The 17219-nt window shown below is 48.1% G+C and overlaps 1 protein-coding gene across 1 annotated transcript in view; it reads left to right on the forward strand.

Annotated features, from left to right (window-relative positions):
- Positions 1-1679: 1679 nt before the first annotated feature.
- Positions 1680-17219, forward strand: part of ABAT (4-aminobutyrate aminotransferase) — an 84706-nt gene continuing 69166 nt past the window's right edge. Inside the window, exon 1 of the mRNA XM_081132490.1 lies at positions 1680-1788. The gene's annotated coding sequence lies outside the window, so the exon portion shown is untranslated. The remainder of the gene's footprint in view (positions 1789-17219) is intronic.

The following is a 17219-nucleotide window of genomic DNA, read 5'->3' on the forward strand; positions in this document are numbered from 1 at the left end:
CAAGCAAGATGACAAGATTAAAATACCAAAGAGACTGTCAAAGCTCTCAGTCTCAGCAGAACTGTGGATCAATTATATTTTCTGTCTCTTCCTTTGAATTATTTATTCTTATTTATTGTTTCTGTTTGGTCCCTGCAGTCATAGATCACACTAGTTGAAAGTTTTTATTTATTTGTTTGTATTGTATTTATCTTAAATTTTTAATTCCTAGGACTACAGTTCCCCTTTCTAATCAAAGATAAGGCAGCCTGGATTTGAGGAAGGCAGGAAGGAGGGGCCACAGGGTTTTGCAAGATCCCAGAAGACTAAATACAGGGTATCCCCAAAATTCCAATGGGTTAAATCTGAAAAGAAAGAAACATCAATTGAGCTATCAGCTGTAAAGTGTGTATACATTTTTGGGAGGACATCCTATAGTTACCTGATGAGGGTGAGTGGGGAAAATCAAGCAGGATTCTTTCTCAGCCTTTTAAGGTCTGGAATCTCCATTGGACCAACCATTTATTATGAGCATTTGGTGGTCTCATGTTGTTCTAATGGGCAGTTTCTTGTATCTTTGATTTTACCACTGAATGGCCTTGTCATTTTTCCAGATATCTTTAGAAAGCTAAGGGGCTATCAGTCATTCACACTTTAGAATTAACTAGTTCTCATATAGCATTTTAATTTTTATTAAAGCACCTTCACCACATCTCCGATCTCATTTAGGCCTGTGAAGGAGGTACTATCACTGTTATCTCCATTTACCTACTATTTAGGGAATTGAGAATCAGGGAGGTGGAGTGACCTGCCCTAGATCTTGCAGATGGAACCATGGACTCCTAGTTCAGTGCTCTTTGCATTGTACTCACAATGCACAAGCTATTGCCTTCTGGAGCTGGCAGGTCAGGAGGTGGTAAGTGAATGGTAGCTCAGAGGGATGAGCTGAGCGAGAGAGCCATGAGTCCCCCGCATTGGGCGGTGGGGGGGGGGGGGGGGACGGACGCGGGGCAAGGCACGATGCTCTTTCCCCTCCTTTACATAGAAACTGTATCTGACTCTGACTCCAGGGTTCCAGAGCCTGGGTTCTGGGGCGCTGGGTGCAGCTGGGGCAGCTACACTCACCCAGAGTCCCAAGGGTCCAGAAAAGGTGCAGGAGTAATTAAGATCGAGGTTAAATCAACCCATAGAACCGCCCCCCCCTTTTAAAAAATATATCTTTATTGATTTCAGAGAGAGGAAGGGAGAGGGAGAAAGAGAAAGAGAAACATCAATGATGAGAGAGTCGTCATCGCAACCCGGCGCCCGCAACCCGGTCATGTGTCCGCACCGGGAATCGAACCCGGACATCCTGGATCCTAGGGCGCTGCTCCACCGCTGAGCCACGCCGGCCGGCAGAGCCGCCCCCCTTTTAAAGACCGGCGCTCACCCCCCCATCAGGTAGGCTCCCCGCCGACTCGATGGGGGTCCTCGGCTGCTATTGCACCGCTCCAATCCTCGCACGCGGCCCTCGGGGTCCTTCCTCCAGGACCCCCGCTCAGGCTCCCAAGAAGATCGGACTCTACCCCCGCCCCGCCTCCCCCACCCCCCGGGGGCGGTGGCCCGTGGCGGGCACGCTCATTGGCTGCGTTGCGAGCGAGGGCAGGGGGAAGAGGCGCTGATTGGCCCGCGCGGCTGGGCGGAGCCAGGGAGCCCCGCGAGTCGCTGGGGGAAGCGGGCAGAGACCCGGCGCAGCCCGAGCGCAGGGCGCAGATCCCGCCAGTCGGGGTCCCGGAGGTGGAGCCCGCACGTCGGAGCCCGGGCCTGGAGGTAAGAGCGAGGCGCTGGGTCGCGTGGGTCGGGCCCTTCTGCAGGAGTCGAGCTGGAGCCCTTCGGCCCTGCCCCCAGGGAGCAAACCCCGGCTTCTCTCAGAAAACACGGCCCTCATCCCCCCGAGACGTGGGGTCCCCTCCCCCGAAAAGAGAAGGTCTCCCACCTTCTAGAGAGCAAATAGCTTCCCTCTTCCTTCAGAAATGGGTCCTTCTCTTGACCCCAGGCTTACAGAGAAGGCCCCCTCCCTAATTTACCCCTTGGGATGAAAGGAGCCCCTCAAATTGGGCTTTAGCTCCCCCAGGTACCTAGGGCCCTCTCATCTCTTTGGAGACCCATGTCCCCTTCCCCTTCCCTAAAAACTAAGTTTGGGTTCTCTCCACCCACCCTCCTGAATGATGGGGTCTTCGCAGCACGTAGGTAACCGTGTGCTCTCCCCGTGGAAAATGGAGGCTCCCCGACATCCTGGGAAGTAAGCCCCTCAAGACTCAAAGCTCCCAGGGTGGACACCCTGCCTGTCGCCCTCAACCCCATATGGACCTCCCTGCAGCCCCCTCCTCAGAAACTGGGCTCTGGTATTCGCCTTTAGAGGTGATTCCCCCTCTCCCCCCTTCCCCACCCATAAGAAAGGCCTGGTTGCCTCAGACACACCACTAAAGGCATTTGGGGGGCTTCCCCTCTTCCTCCAGTAAAGACGATCGACAAGGGGCTTTTATACTCAGAAACAGGGTAAGGGTCTGGATACCCATCGAGACCAAGCCACCCCCCCATTGCGCTTCTACCTAGCCTTTTCCACAAAATCCTATCCCACTAAGACCCCACACCCACCTCTGCCCGCCTCACCCAGTCCCATCTGCTCTGCCACGCCTCACTGCTCCACCTAATTCCATCTCACCTTGGCCAGAGGAAGAGGTGCAGTGAGAAGGCCTTGTCACTGAAGGCCTTAAAGCTGGGGTCCTGAGCCTAGAGAACCTTCCAGGAGCCTCCAAACTCCGACAGCAGAGATGGCTTCTAAGGCAGCAGAACTAGCAGGGACCCCAGGCCCCCCCCCCCCCAAAGGGCTGTCTGTGTTTAGAATATCTTCCCCTGAGGCGGTTCAACCCCTCTCCTGGAAAAAGGGGTCTTTATTGCACAGAGACGAGCCCCCGTTTTCTCCCTGAGGCTGCCCCCCCCCCCCAGCTCCTTGGGCATTGCCCAGTGGAATTCTCTAGGCGCTTGACCAGGGGAGATGGCTGCTGCAGGAGCTGTCCACTGGGCTGGAGACAGTGTTGACTTTGCTGCTCCAATGAAGCTGGTCTAAGGGACAGGGTGTTGGTGACTTGAGGGGGGCTGGGAGCAGCTCTCCTCTAGAGGGCCAGATTGTGGGGACTGCAAAGAGAAAGGCAAGGAGCTTTGCCTTGCTCTTTGGAGCTGTCCCCACAACCTGGAGTATGGAGAAATGTGTGTCCTGGATGTCCAAAGACGTCAGCCCTGGGGAGAGAGAAATGGCCCTGTCTGGAGTGAGCCCTAAGACCTCAAAGGGCTTCTAGATCAAGGTCCTGCCCCTTCCTTTGACCGTTAAGCAAACAGACGCATGAAGAGGGCAAGAGACTTGCTCAAGGTCACCCAGCCAACGGGTGGCAAAGCTGATCACAGCCTCACTAGGGCTTGTGGGGTTCCAGGGTCCTGGACACTACTTCCAGTCCTCCCGTTTACACCCCAGACCACTGGGCACTGCTGTCCCCACTTGTCAGAGGAGGTGCTGAGGCTCTGCCAATGTCACGCAGCTAGGAATGGGCAGAGCTGGAACTCGGTGACTCCCCACAACAGGCCACCTTGTTTGTAGAATCCATTCCTGGGAATTTTCGCTTCACCACTCACCCTGTGTGATATTTCTATTGAGCCCACTGCCAAATTTAAGCTTGCCTAAATCCAGATTGACCCAGGAGAGCAAATAAGGTTGGTTGCAATACGCTGGAGTCCAGACTGCTGCAGGACCCTCAGCTGCATAGCTAGGTTTGCTCCAGGAACTGTAGACAGGGTCCGAGGGAAGCACATCCCCTTCCTCAGGGCTTCTTCCCTCTCCGTCCCTGGACATCCCTTCAGGCCCGAGTCCCCTGCAGCAATCTCCCATCCCTGTTCAATTTCCTGAGGCACTGAGTGGGACATGAGCTGGAACTCTGGCCTGTCATACTCCAGTTTAGAACAGGAGCCAAATTCAAGTGCCAAGATGAAGGTTTAGAGCATGAGGGGAACCACAGTGCATATGGGTTGAGAGATTGGTCTCTGACCCCTCTTATCTGGGTCCAGGGCCCAAACCTGCTACTTACTATGTAGGTTTGGGGAAATTATTAACCTCTCTGTGACCCGGTTCCCTCAGTGTCCTTATCAGGGTAAAATGAGTTACTCTTCGTAAAGTGTGTAGCACACAGTAAATGGAAACAATAATTATGACTACTAGCCCGAAGTCATAAAGCCTCTAAAACAGTAGGGAGGTTGTGCTTTTAGGTGAAACTTATAACCTGCCCTGTAGATAACCTGCCAGGGGCCAAGGCAGTCAAAGTCGGCCGGCACTTGGAGACAAGAGTGACATCTGCCCGGAGAGAGTGCAGTATATGGAATGGACCGGAGGCGCTAAAGTTAGATGGGTTCAAAGGTCAACTCCTGACCACTGCTGGCTGGGGCACCTTGGGCAAATTATTCACCTCTCAGCCTTAGTGCACTGATCTTTCAATTAAGTTTGTTGTAAGGTAGGCAGCAGATGAGAGACAGGGCTAGAGCAGGGTTTCTCACCTTCAGCACTGTAGACATTTGGGACTGGATGGTCCTGTGTGTGGAGCCGTCCTGTGCATGTAGGATGCTCAGCATCATTCCTACCCTTTACCTTTTTGATGCCAGTTGCAACCCCCCTCTGGTTATGACAACTAAAACTGTCTCTAAGCATTGGCAGATGTCCCCTGGTGGATGAAGTCACCTCCCCCACACCCGTTGAAAACCACTGGTCTAATACGTGCTTTGCACAGTTGATGCTTGATACAAGACAGCGTCCTCCTTGCTCAGGCTCCTCCGTTCTGCTATCTGCGTGATGGAGGGGGTGGTGTTCAGCCCCTGAGTCTCCCAAGGCTAATGACAGCCTCAATCCCTCACATTTTAATCAAGACTTTGCCATCTCCAAATTATCTTCAGGTGTATTACTCTAGGTTTCCCCATTTCACAGATGAGCAAACTAAGGCTTACAGAGGTTAAGTGACTTTCTAAGGCTGTTACCTCCTATCCTGCTAGAGGTCAAAGGAACAGTCATGCCAGTTTTAAAACAGTTTTAGAAGTAACCTAGTTGTGGAGGCTTCTTCAGAAGACCATTAGGCAGTCTCTTTCAAAATATAAACGCCATGCCCATTGACCCGGCCCTCTCACTTCTAGGAATCACCTGTAGAAATGCTCACACGTGCACACAGAGAGACGAACACAGGACCGCAGGGCTTTTCTATACCAGCATAGGGAGGGGTTACACTGGTGCAATCACACCGGAAAATGAGTGTATTTTAGAAGAAGAGGTAGATCTGCGTTCCTGACCTGGAAAGATCTCCAAAACTTATTTCATGAAAATGGTAAAGTCACAGGATCAATATATACAGTCTAATCCCATTTTGGGGGGGAAAGTAATATATGTAAATCCATATGAAAATGGGTAGTTAAGGAAGTGAGGAGCATGGAAAGGACATACACACACACACACACGCATATATGAAAATATTCATAGAGGGTGAAGAAGAAAAGGCATACTCTAGCCAGCTTCCCATGCATTAAAAGTGAGCAACGCAGAGCCCAGAGGTTGAGAGACTTGCTCAGGGTCCCTCAGCCAGGCAGTACGGCAGTGGGACTCCACCCCGAGATTTGAACCCCGTGTAGGGGCTTTCAGCTGCCCAGCTCCCGGTGTCTGCGTGATGGTTATGGTCTTGAGGACCTGCATACACCAGTCCCTCTGCAGGGATGTGGTGAAGCTGGTAGTCACCAGTGGCTGAAACCCAGGCCTGTGAGCTTCCTGAAGGTTCTGGGGCCAGGAGATAGGAATCTGAGGCCTTACCTCCACTGGCTGAGCCTCTGCCCTGGCCACGGGGGAGTCCTTCCACCGGCATCCCAGTGGGTCTTGGGGTTAGACTGACTGGTGCTGAACTGGGCTTCCGCCAGCATGGGGGCCTCAGGCCATGGCCACTTTATCTCTCAGTGTCTCATTTCCCCATCTTAAAAAAGGGAACACTAGTAAATTGTGTTTAAAAAGGAGGAGCAATGGTAGAACTTACCTCACTGGGCTACGATGAAGATTAACTGAAACAGTTCAAACACCCGGTACACAGTCCTGCTTAGGCAACGCGAGCCCTGGCTCTCCCCTTTGCTCTGCGTGCCTGCCCCTTGCCAGGAGGCAGAGAGCAAGAGCCCCAGGAGTGACAGCTGGCTGAATCAGCAACCCCCTCTTCCGGCAGAAAGTCCAGGGGACGAGGTTCTGAGGGTAACTGCTCGCTTCCCTGCTCCCTTGTGTCCAACTCTCCTTGCTTTTCTAGGCACTCCATGCATTCAACTATGTTACACATCTCAGGGACAGGGTGGCCTGATGCGGCCTCTGATTACACATTCCTTCACTAATAAGATCGACTCTCCAAGGGCAGATTTTCCTCCTCCAAGAGCTGTCTCCTATTCTGTCCTTCCCACCCACAGCCTGGAAGCCCATTTCTCCTCCTCTGAACTCCCATCGCCCACATCCAAGGCTTCCTTGGGTCCAGGGCTGTGCACTGGTTTTTCTCTTTCTCTGTAGCTCCTAGCATGTGTCAGTACTTCATTCCTTTTTGTGACTAAACAATACTCGATTGTATGGGTAGACCAGTTTGTGCATCCGTTCGTCCGTTGGTGGATATTTGGGTTGTTTCTGACTTTGAGCTATTGAGAGTAAGGCTGCTATGAACATGTATGTACAAGTTTTGGGTTGAAGACCGGTTTCCAAATTTTTTGGGGAAATGCCCAGGAGTGGAATTGCTGGGTAACACGGTAATTCTCTGTTTAACTTTTTGAGGAACTGCCAAACTACACCATTTTACATTCCCAACAGCAATGTGTGAAGGTTCCAATTTTTTCACATCTTTGCCATCATGTTATTTTCTGTATTGTTTTTATTGTTGTTAATATTATTTCCATTCTCGCAGGCTCGAAGTGGTATCTCATTGTAGTTTGAATTTGCATTTCCCTGATGACTAATGATATTGAGCATCTTTTCATGTGCTTGTTGGCCACTTGTATATCTTTGGAGAAATGTCCTTGCAAGACCTCTGCCCATTTTTGAATTGGGCTGTTTGTCATTTTGTTGAGTTGTAAGAGTTCTGTATAGACTTAAATGTATTTTTGTGTTGCATTTCCTCTTGTATTTAGATATTTGCTCTGCTCCCATGTGTCAGACACTATCTTGGAGTATCAAGGTGACTATAATACAGTTCCTGTCCACAAGGGGCTCACAGTCTAGAGCAAAGTTTCTCAACCTCAACACTATTAACATTTTGCTATGGAGCTGTCCTGTGCATTGTAGGAGGTTTAGCAGCATCCCTGACCTCTACCCTCTAGATGTACACTTCCCCCCAAGTTGTGACGGCCAAAAATATCTCCAGATGTTGCCAAGTTTGTCTGGAGAGCAAAATTGCTTCTGGTTGAGAATTACTGGTTTAGAGGCTAAGACAGGTGTGTATATCTACAGTTTCAGTCGTATCTCTTGTGTCTCAGAGAGTACACAGTGGGCATTCAGGACATATTTGTTGAATGTTGGATGGATGGATGAAAGAATGGGTACAGTCCTTTTGTTGGTTGAGTAAATCGAGGGATGAGTGTTGAATGGATGGATGAATAAATGAATGTAATTTACAGGGTCTGGACATGTGCCTGAAACTCTCCTGTGGGAAAACAAAACACTAATCTTCCAACTGGAATATTCTACCCCTTCTCTGCACCTAGCACAATGGTTCTCATGTTTTAGCATCAGACTCCCCTGGAGGGTGTGTTAAAGCACAGCTTGATAGGCCACCAGCATTTGTGCTTCAGTAGTATCGCTGGCCTGGCAGATTGCTCCCACCCGGTTTCCATATCCGGGGGGAACCTGTACCAGACTTCCCCTCCTCGCCAACATCAACATGCTGGAAATCTGTTCCTTGGCCACACTGAGGATTTTTTTCAAAGGTGCCCTAGCACTTTGCTCCTGGAAGTGTGGTCCAGTGACCAGCAGACTCACATCATCTGGGAGCTGGTTAGAAATGCAGACTCTTGGGCCCCACCCAAGCCTACAAACTGTAAATCTGCACTTTAGCAGCATCCTGGAGGGGATTCGTGTGCACATTCAAGTTTGAGAAACTTGTCCTAGGACATCTGTACCCTTGCAACTCAGAGCTAAACCTGCGCAGCTTTGCAGAGTTACATTGACAGCATCTGTTACAAGGTAAATGGTATCTGGTCTGGAATGTCATTAGGACATTATTGGTCATTCATACCTTTGCCTGATGTACTTTATCCCTTGGAATGTCTGAACTAACCTTGTTTGACCCATGGGGAGATAGAGGCCCATTGGAGCGTTGCCTTGCTCAAGGTTGTATGATGACCATAAAGCAGAATGGCATGTGCCATCCATTCCCCGGTGGCGAGCTGGATCCGGTGCGATTGAAACGCCACAGTGGCCATACGTGGAAACATGGAGGGTAGCATTCTGAAGCTGCTAGTTTGCTCTTCAAAAGTGGAGGAAGGGGAGCTTACTTACAAGTGGGTCAAGAACAAGAACTTAAGTGGTATTCTTTTAAAATATATATATATATCTTTATTGATTTCAGAGAGAGAAAGGGAGAGCAAGCGAGAGATAGAAGCATCAGTGATGAGAGAGTCATTGATCGGCTGCCTCCTGCACGCCCCTGACTCGGGACCGAGCCCGCAACCCAGGCATGTGCCCTGACCAGGAATCTAATCTCGATCTCCTGGATCCTAGGTCGATGCTCAACTGCTGAGCCATGCCCGGCTGGGCTGGTATTCTTTTATTCTTCTATTTTTCAACTAGTGTTTATTGAGTACTTAGTAGATGCCACATAAATGATGTCAAACAAGAAAAACAAGGTTTCACTTTTTTTTTTTTTTAATTGAATTTTGAGAGGGAAAGAGAGAGAGAGAAATATCCATTTGTTGTTCCACTTTTTTATGCATTTATTGGTTGATTCTTGTATGTGCCCTGACCAGGGATCGACCCACAACTTTGGCGTATCGGGATGATGCTCCAACCAACTGAACTATTTGGCCAGGGCCAAGGTCTCACTCTTAGGGACTTCTGTCTGGGTGGGCAGTCTAATCATCTGCCGTCCGTTCACTTTAATGGGTGTGTCCACTTATCACACAACTTTAATGTGTCTTGTACAGTACTAAGGGTGTGTGTGTGAGGGAGAGAGAGGGAGGCCCAGCTATTACTCTGGAAGATCTTCTAGGCTAGCTGGGAGGTGGGAGCAGACCCATAAACAACTGCCGTTCAGTGAGATGAGTAACTGGGGCGGGGTGGGGGGTAGAGGTTCCAGCTGAGAGAAGAAAGAGTTTACGTGTCCCTGTCCCTGGGGGTGCTGGGGAAGAACCTTCAGGAGAAAAAGAAAAGACAGGAAAGATCTCAACAGAAAGAACATGAACAGAGAGGCTCAGAGACTTCCCAGAACACGGTTAAAAGAAAATCTTCAGAGAAAAAAAGGGTAAAATCATGACTTCCATACAGATACAAAAAATGAACCCTTGTTAGAGATTTTATTAAACTAATTCATTGAGGGGACTGGGCAGATGTTAGAACTGGTTCAAAGGAAAAGTCAAATAAAGCATAATTGTCTGTGGAGTAAAGGAATGTTGAACTGAGTGGCAAATGGATGGCAAACGGGTTGGACAAGACCGAGTTTTCTTGTCTACCAGTCTCCCACAAATTACAAAGAGTTGGAGAAAATAGCTTGAAGATAATGAACAGAGCTAGAGTCAGATAGCGTGAACGTTTGCATTGTATATAGACAGTGCATGATTTTTCATTGAAACTCCTTTTTTTCTATAAAGCCAACGTTCACAGGATGGGGGAGGCATTAGCTAGAGCACGGGGTGGGTGAATGAGGAGAGGGGAGCTGCAGGAGGGCCAGACAGTGGACAGCCAGGCGGGAGCTGCAGGAGGGCCAGACAGTGGACAGCCAGGCGGGAGCTGCAGGAGGGCCAGACAGTGGGCAGCCAGGTGGGAGCTGCAGGAGGGCCAGACCGTGGACAGCCAGGTGACCTATGATAATGCATTTGGACTTGACCCAGAGACCAGTGGGGAATCATGGAAGAGTTTTAAACAGAGGTGAAGTGATTTGATTAGCACTTGAGAGAGATCCTTGTGGAAGCTAGGAAAAACCTGTTAAAAGATGAGCTTGTGGGGGCTTCACCTAGAGTAGGCTAGGCAAATTTTTCTATAAAGGAGAAGATAGTAAATATTTGTGGCTTTATGGGCCATACAGTTACTATTGCGACTACACAATTGTCTGTACCATGACTGCAGCCATGGGCCATGTCAATGAATGGGCATGTCTGCGTTCTGATAAACCTTATCTGTAAAACAGGCCAGATATATCCCCACCATCACCACCATAGTTTGTCAGTCCTGAACTAGAGCAATGTTAGAGAGGCTAGAGCTATCCTGTCCATGGTTTTTTTAATCAACTTTTTAAAAAAAAAATATCTTTATTGATTTCAGAGAGAGGAAAGGAAAGGGAGAGAAAGAGAAACATCAATGATGAGAGAGTCATTGATTGAGCCCGCAACCCGGGCGTGTGCCCTGACCCGGAATTGAACCCCTATCGCCTGGATCCTAGGTCGATGCTCAACCGCTGAGCCACGCCTGGCCGGGCTCCTGTCCATGGTTTTGACAGGCCTCTTGTAGCCCTTCCTCCCTCTAAGTGTTTAGAATCCATTGGCAGCTATTGGTGAGAGCTCAGGGAGACCTTCTCCCACTTGCCTTTGAGTGGGTTTCATGAGGGAGCCAGACATTCCTGGAGTGGATCACTGGCCTTTGAGCAAAAGCTCTTAGGACTCTGACCTCATTTGGGGCAAGGTTGCCTGAACGGCCTCTTACAGTAACCAAAAGAGCAAGCCATCACCTGGGCTGGACTTGTGGACCAGAGCCTGCCTCCCTTCTCCCTGCCCAGAGCTGTAAATAGCTCTCTGCTGGCTTTTCAGCTGAGTGCTGTTTTGGGGACAGGCTGGAAATGAGCACACCACGGAGCTTTTGTGCAAATTGCTGCCTGCATGCAGATTTGCATGCCTGGCATCCTGCCCCAGCCCTAAGTGCACAGCCTTCCCAGGAGCTGAGAGCAGGGCTTGAAGAAGAGCCACACACAGAAGAGCAGGGACATTCTGAACTGGGGACTGGGTCCAGGAGGGGTCCAGAGCTGGGCTGTCAGAGTCATGATAAGCTATAGGACAAGAGGAGACATTCAGAAGATCATGGATGAGTTTCAGCTCAGGCTCTTGCCCATCCTAATGGCAATGACCCATAAATAATGGCAGCTCATATTTGCCAAGCATTTGGTGGGCTGCTCTGAGGGCTCTTTGTAGATTTGCTCATCCATTGCTTACAACAATCCTGGGAAGAAAGACTGACCAGATTGCAGAGGTGGGAAATGGAGACTCAGAGAGGATAACTGCCTTGTCTGGGTTCAGTTTACTCATCAATCAATGGGAATGATATTGTCTTATACCTTTAGTATAACAGTGGAGTATGGGAGGACCAGCTGCCACAGCAAATGAAGAAGCAGTGTTAAAAAGCCAAAAATAAAACCAGTGGTAGCTGGAGAAAGTCCAAAGCACTTCCTTCCGGCAGCAGCTGTCCACCAACAACTCAAGTGATTTGTAGGAATCCATCAGATTCGACCCTGTGGTCCTGCTGTGGGCCTGGGTTTGGCTCTGTTTCTTAGACACTCCTGTGCCGGGCTCTATTAGGATTATCTCATTTAATGCTCTCAATAACCTGGGTGGGAGGGTCCTCTTTTGTGAATGAGGACCAAGAATCAGAGCGTTTTAAGTTTTTGGCCAACCTCACAGAGATAGGAAGAGCCAGAAACTGGACTTGAACCGAGGTCCAGACCCAAATTTTTGAACACAGGTTTCACTGGGGACCTTCAAGTGCCAGGGGGTTAGAGTCCCTCCTCCTTCCCTTCCATGCCTTTCACCCAGTCTCTATGTACATACTTGCTCTGCTTTTTAACAATAATTATTTCCCAAATGGGTGATGCAGTGCATGGTAAAACAAACAGTACGAGTGGGTTTACAGAAAAAAGTAAATTTTCCTTAATTATGCCCATCTCCTGGACCCCTTCTGCTCCCTACAAGAGCTCTGTATTTTAAAAATGGTTATGGCTTGGCACTTTGTTTTCTATCTTTAACATATCACAGAGGTCTTTTTTTACCCCTTTTCATGGCTGCAGAGCCTTCCATTGTGCAGGGCATTTAATTTATCCAACCAGTCCCCTATTGATGGGTCTGTAGGTTGTTTCCAATATTTTGCCACCACAAAGAAAGCCTGAGTGGACAGCCATGTACATGGTGATTTCAGACATGTTCAGATATTCCTGTAGGATAAATTCCTAAGAGAAGAATTGCTACATCAGAAGGTATATGAGCATTTTTCCAAATACTTTCTGTAAACCATTTTCTTATCAAATATTACATGCATAGAGAAACATACACACACAAAAAGAACAGCTCAGTGATTTTTTACGAAGCTAATAGTCATGTAACTGCCAACAAGGTCAAGAAGTAGAGCCAGAAATAACAGGCCCGCCCAGGCCAGGTGGCTCAGTTGGTTGGGGCATCGTCCACTACAACAAAAAGGTTGCAGGTTCAATTCCCGGTCAGGGCACATAACTAGGTTCCAGGTTCGATCCTCAGTCAGGAGGCAGCCGATTGATGTTTCTCACATTGGTGTTTCTCTCTCTCTGCCTCCTCCCCCACGTCTCTCTCTAAAATCGATAAACATATCCTCAGGTGAGGATTTAAAAAAAAAGAAATAGCAGGCCCCATGCTCTTCTTAATCATTACCCCATCCCATGTCACCCATCCCTCTCTCACAGAGATCCTTGCTTGCTCTTACTTCTACTGTACTTACAAGTGTCCTACCTGAGGATGCATTCTTCATTACTGATTCAATTTGCTTGGGCTTTTTTTCACTGTATTATTTTGTATCTAACTTCCTTTGCAGACTGTAACATCTGTGCAATTTATCCATGCTATTTCCTGTAGCTTGGCCATTCATTTTCATTGTTGCCTAGTCGTCCATAGCATGAATAGGCTATAATCCACTTATGGACTCCAGTGCTGATGGACATTTGCGTTGTTTGCAATCTGAATTTTGTCTTAGTCTGCTCATGCTGCTATAACAAAATAGGACACACAGGATGGCTTAAATAACAGAAATTTCTCACTGTCCTGGAAGCTAGAAGTCTGAGTTCAGGGTTCCAGCACAGGGCTCTCTTCCTGGCTTGCACTTGGCTGCCTTCTTGCCATGTCCTCACAAGGTGGAGAAATTGCTCTGGAGTCTCTTCCCCCCCTTTTTTTTTTTAAACATATCTTTATTGATTTCAGAGAGAGGAAAGGAGGGGGAGAGAGAGAGATAGAAACATCAATGATGAGAAAGTCATTGATCGACTGCCTAGCCTGCAACCCGGGCATGTGCCCTGACCAGGAATCGAACTCCAGTCGCCTGGATCCTAGGTCGATGCTCAACCCCTGAGCCACACCCGGCCGGGCTCTTCCTCTTCTTAGAAGGGCACTAATCCTGTCATGAGGGCTCCAGCCTCTTGACCTCATTAAAGCCTAATTATCTTCCAAAGGCCCCATCTCCAAAAAAAAAATATCACGTGGCATGACTTTAGCATATGAATTTGGAGGAAACCATTTAGTCCATAGCAAGGCTATTATAAATACAGGTATACCTGGTTTCATTGTGCTTTGCTTTATTACACTTCTCAGATACTGCTTTTTTTTTTTTTTCAATTGAAGGTTTGTGGCAGCCCTGCATTGAGCAAGGGTTTCCCCACAGCATTTGCTCACTTCGTGTCTCCGTGTGACATTTTGATAATTCTCACAATATTTCAAACTTTTTCATTATTGGTATATTTGTTATGGTGATCTGTGATTAGTAAGCTCTGGTTACTGCTATAATTGTTTTGGGGCACCACAAACTGTACCCATCTAGACAGTTGATAAATGTGTGTGTTCTCATTGCTCCACCAGCTGGCCCGTCACCCCATCTCCCTCTCTCCCTGGGGCCTCTATTCCCCGAGACACAACAATATTGAAATTAGGCCAGTTCACAACCCTACAAAGGCCTCAAAGTGTTCAAGTGAAAGGAAGAGTCGAACAACTCTCCCTTTAAGTCAAAAGCTAGAAATGACTAAGCTGAGTGAGGAAGGCATGTTGAAAGCTGCGATGGGCCGAAAACTAGGCCTCCGAGCCAATTAGCCAGGTGGCGAGTGCAAAGGACAGGTCTTGAAGGAGTGTGAAGGTGCTGCTCCAGCCAACACACGAGTGATAAGAAAGCAAATACTGCTGAGACGGAGAAAGCTTTAGTGGTCTGGATAGAGGCTCAAACGTTCCCTTACGCCAAAGCCTAATCCAGAGCAAGGATTCTGTGAAGGCTGAGAGAGGTGGGGAGGATGCAGGAGAAAAGTTTGAGGCTAGCAGAGGCTGGCTCATGTGGTTTAAGGACAGAAACCGTCTCCATAGCATAAAAGGGCAAGGTGGAGCAGCAAAGGACCTAGAATATTACACAAACGTGTTAATAAAGCGGCGGCAGGTTCGACTCCTGTGGGTAAAATGCTATCAAACAGCACCACACGCTACAGAGGATTGTTTGCGAAAGGAAGAGTCCATTGATGCGGCAAACTTCACTGTTGCCTAATTTTAAGAAACTGCCAGTCATGTCACCCTTCAGCAACCGCCATCCTGATCAGTCAGCAGCCATCAATATCGAGGCAAGACCCTCCGCCAGCAAACAGATTATGACTCGCTGAAGGCTCAGATGATGGTTAGCATTTTTTAGCCATAAAGCATTTGTTAATTAAGGTACGTACTTTAGGGTTTTGGGGTTGTTTTTCAGACATAATGCTACCACACACTTAATGAACCACAGTATAGTTTAAACATAGTTTATATGCGCACTGAGAAACCCCAAAATTTGTGTGACCCGCATAATTGCAATATTTGCTTTTTGGTGGTGGCCCGGAACTGAACCCACAGCATCTCTGAGGTATGCCTGTAGTGTTGCCACGAACATTCTAGAATAAAGTAGCTGCCCAGTTCAGAGTCCACCAGCAGTGTGTGCGAGCGTTCCAGCGGCTCTGTAGGCCCTCCAGCTCTAGCACTCTGACTTGTCGTATTTTGTAATTTTAGCCATGGGGGGGCGGCAAGGGGCAGGAGGGTAGTTTTAAAAATCTCTCTACTTACTAACTGAACATGACGTTTATTGGTCATGTGGATTTCCTATTTTATAAAGTGCCTGTTCCCATCTCTTACCCATTTTTCTTTTGAGTTGTCTATTTTTTTTATTGCTTTTGTAGGAGTTTTGTCATGCTGTATAATGAACCCTTTGCCAGTTACGTTTTGCAATTACCTTCTACGCTATATGTGATTTTCATTTTCAATCATGACTTGATTATTGGAATTTTTAATTTTTATATAGTTTGTATGTTTGATCTCTTATGGTTAATGCTTTTTGTGTCCTGTTTCAGAAATCCAAGGTCGTTGCCCTCTCTGTTATCTCCTAGAAGCGTTCACGTTTTGCCTTTCAGATGTATCTCTATAACCAGCCTGGGGTTGATTTTTATGTCTTGGATTAGGTAGGATCATGACTAATCTTTCTCTCCAGGTGGATAATCTGTTCGCTCCAATATCACTGCCACTTTGTCAGAAATCAAGTGCTATGTAAGTGTAGGTCTGTTTTTCTAGTTTCTGTTCTATTTCATTGGTGTGTTTGTCTTTGCCCCCATAGCACATTGTCCTAGCCACTTAGCCTTAGAAATGGTAGACCATACCAAAATTAATCAACATGTACTAACAACTCAACAAAATGTATTGTGCACCTCATACAGTGCCAGACAGTATAGTGATGGGGGTATGATTTTAAGTATAAACACAGCTTTGAAAGGTTTGCAGTCTCGTAAGTAGCCAGACATGAACAGATAATTATACACAGGTGCCCTGTAAATGTGAAGGTATGTGGAGCTACAAGCCTTCTAAGGGAGATTTGATCTAGTGGGAGAGGGTCAGGGAAGGCTTCCTGGAGGAGGTGCATCATGAGGTGAAATCAGAGGGGTGAGTAGGAATTTAAAAGTCAGAAGCAAAGGAAAGCATTCAGGGCAGTGGGAACAGCATCTGTGAAGGTTCTGGGCTAGAAGCCTACACGGGACAGACACAAGATCCAAGTGGCAGAACCCAGAGGGACAGGAAGGTAGTGTGCGCAGAGATTGGAAAGGTAGGAGGGACCAGACCTCCAGGCCTCTGAACCAGGTTCAAGGACTAGTTTTTATACCAAGAACAACTGTCCTAAAAAAATAACAAGTCCCCTTGAATCTTCCAGATTAAGGGCAGTTCTAAGAGCCTTCTTAGCATATGTAGGGTTGCTTCTTTACAGAATATGTGTGGCAGCCCCTGGAGTAATACATCAGTCCTATTTAGCCTCATGCCGCAGCTCCTGGCTCCTGGAGTTTCAGTTTTGCTGACAGTGGAAGTGACAGTTCTTTGAGTAGTCTGCCCGAGTCCTGCTGGCAGCAGCATCTGCCCAGCTCCATGTCAGGTCTGGATGCCTCCTCGCCAGCCTGCCTGCTGGGTCATTCCTGGGATGGGCCTGTGCCAGACACCATGCTGTGGACTTGAATCATCCCTCCCATTCATCATCATCTCTACTCATCACCTGCTAGCACCTCGAAGCAGGTGACCTGCCATTGAAGAATTGTGTATCTTTGGTGGAACAACTGTGCCCTCCCCACTCCTGGGGGACATTTGGCAAGGTCTGAAGATATTTTGGGTTGTTACAACTGGTGGGGGAGGTGATACTACTCAAGCCAGGGATGCTGCTAAACATCCTACAGTGCACAGGTTGGCCCTCAGCCCCAAAGGACAAAGAATTATCTGGCCCCAAAAGTCGGTGGTGCTGAGGCTGCGAGAGCCTGCTTTAGGGCACGCCTTCTCCCATTCTTTCTAGCGTTTTCACAGGAAGTTTGTGTTAGGGAGCACATCTCTCTCTAACACCTTGTCCACTGTGGTTGCTTCTTATTGAATTTCCAGGTTTTTATTCCCCTGGAATGGTAAGACCTAGGTTCATCGTTGGAGTCAGTAAAAAACCAAAAAAGGAGCCTGGCCAGTGTGGGGCAGTGGTTGAGCGTCGACCT

This window comes from Miniopterus schreibersii (genome assembly GCF_964146895.1).
Source record: "Miniopterus schreibersii genome assembly, chromosome: 3".
Lineage (NCBI taxonomy): Eukaryota > Metazoa > Chordata > Mammalia > Chiroptera > Miniopteridae > Miniopterus > Miniopterus schreibersii.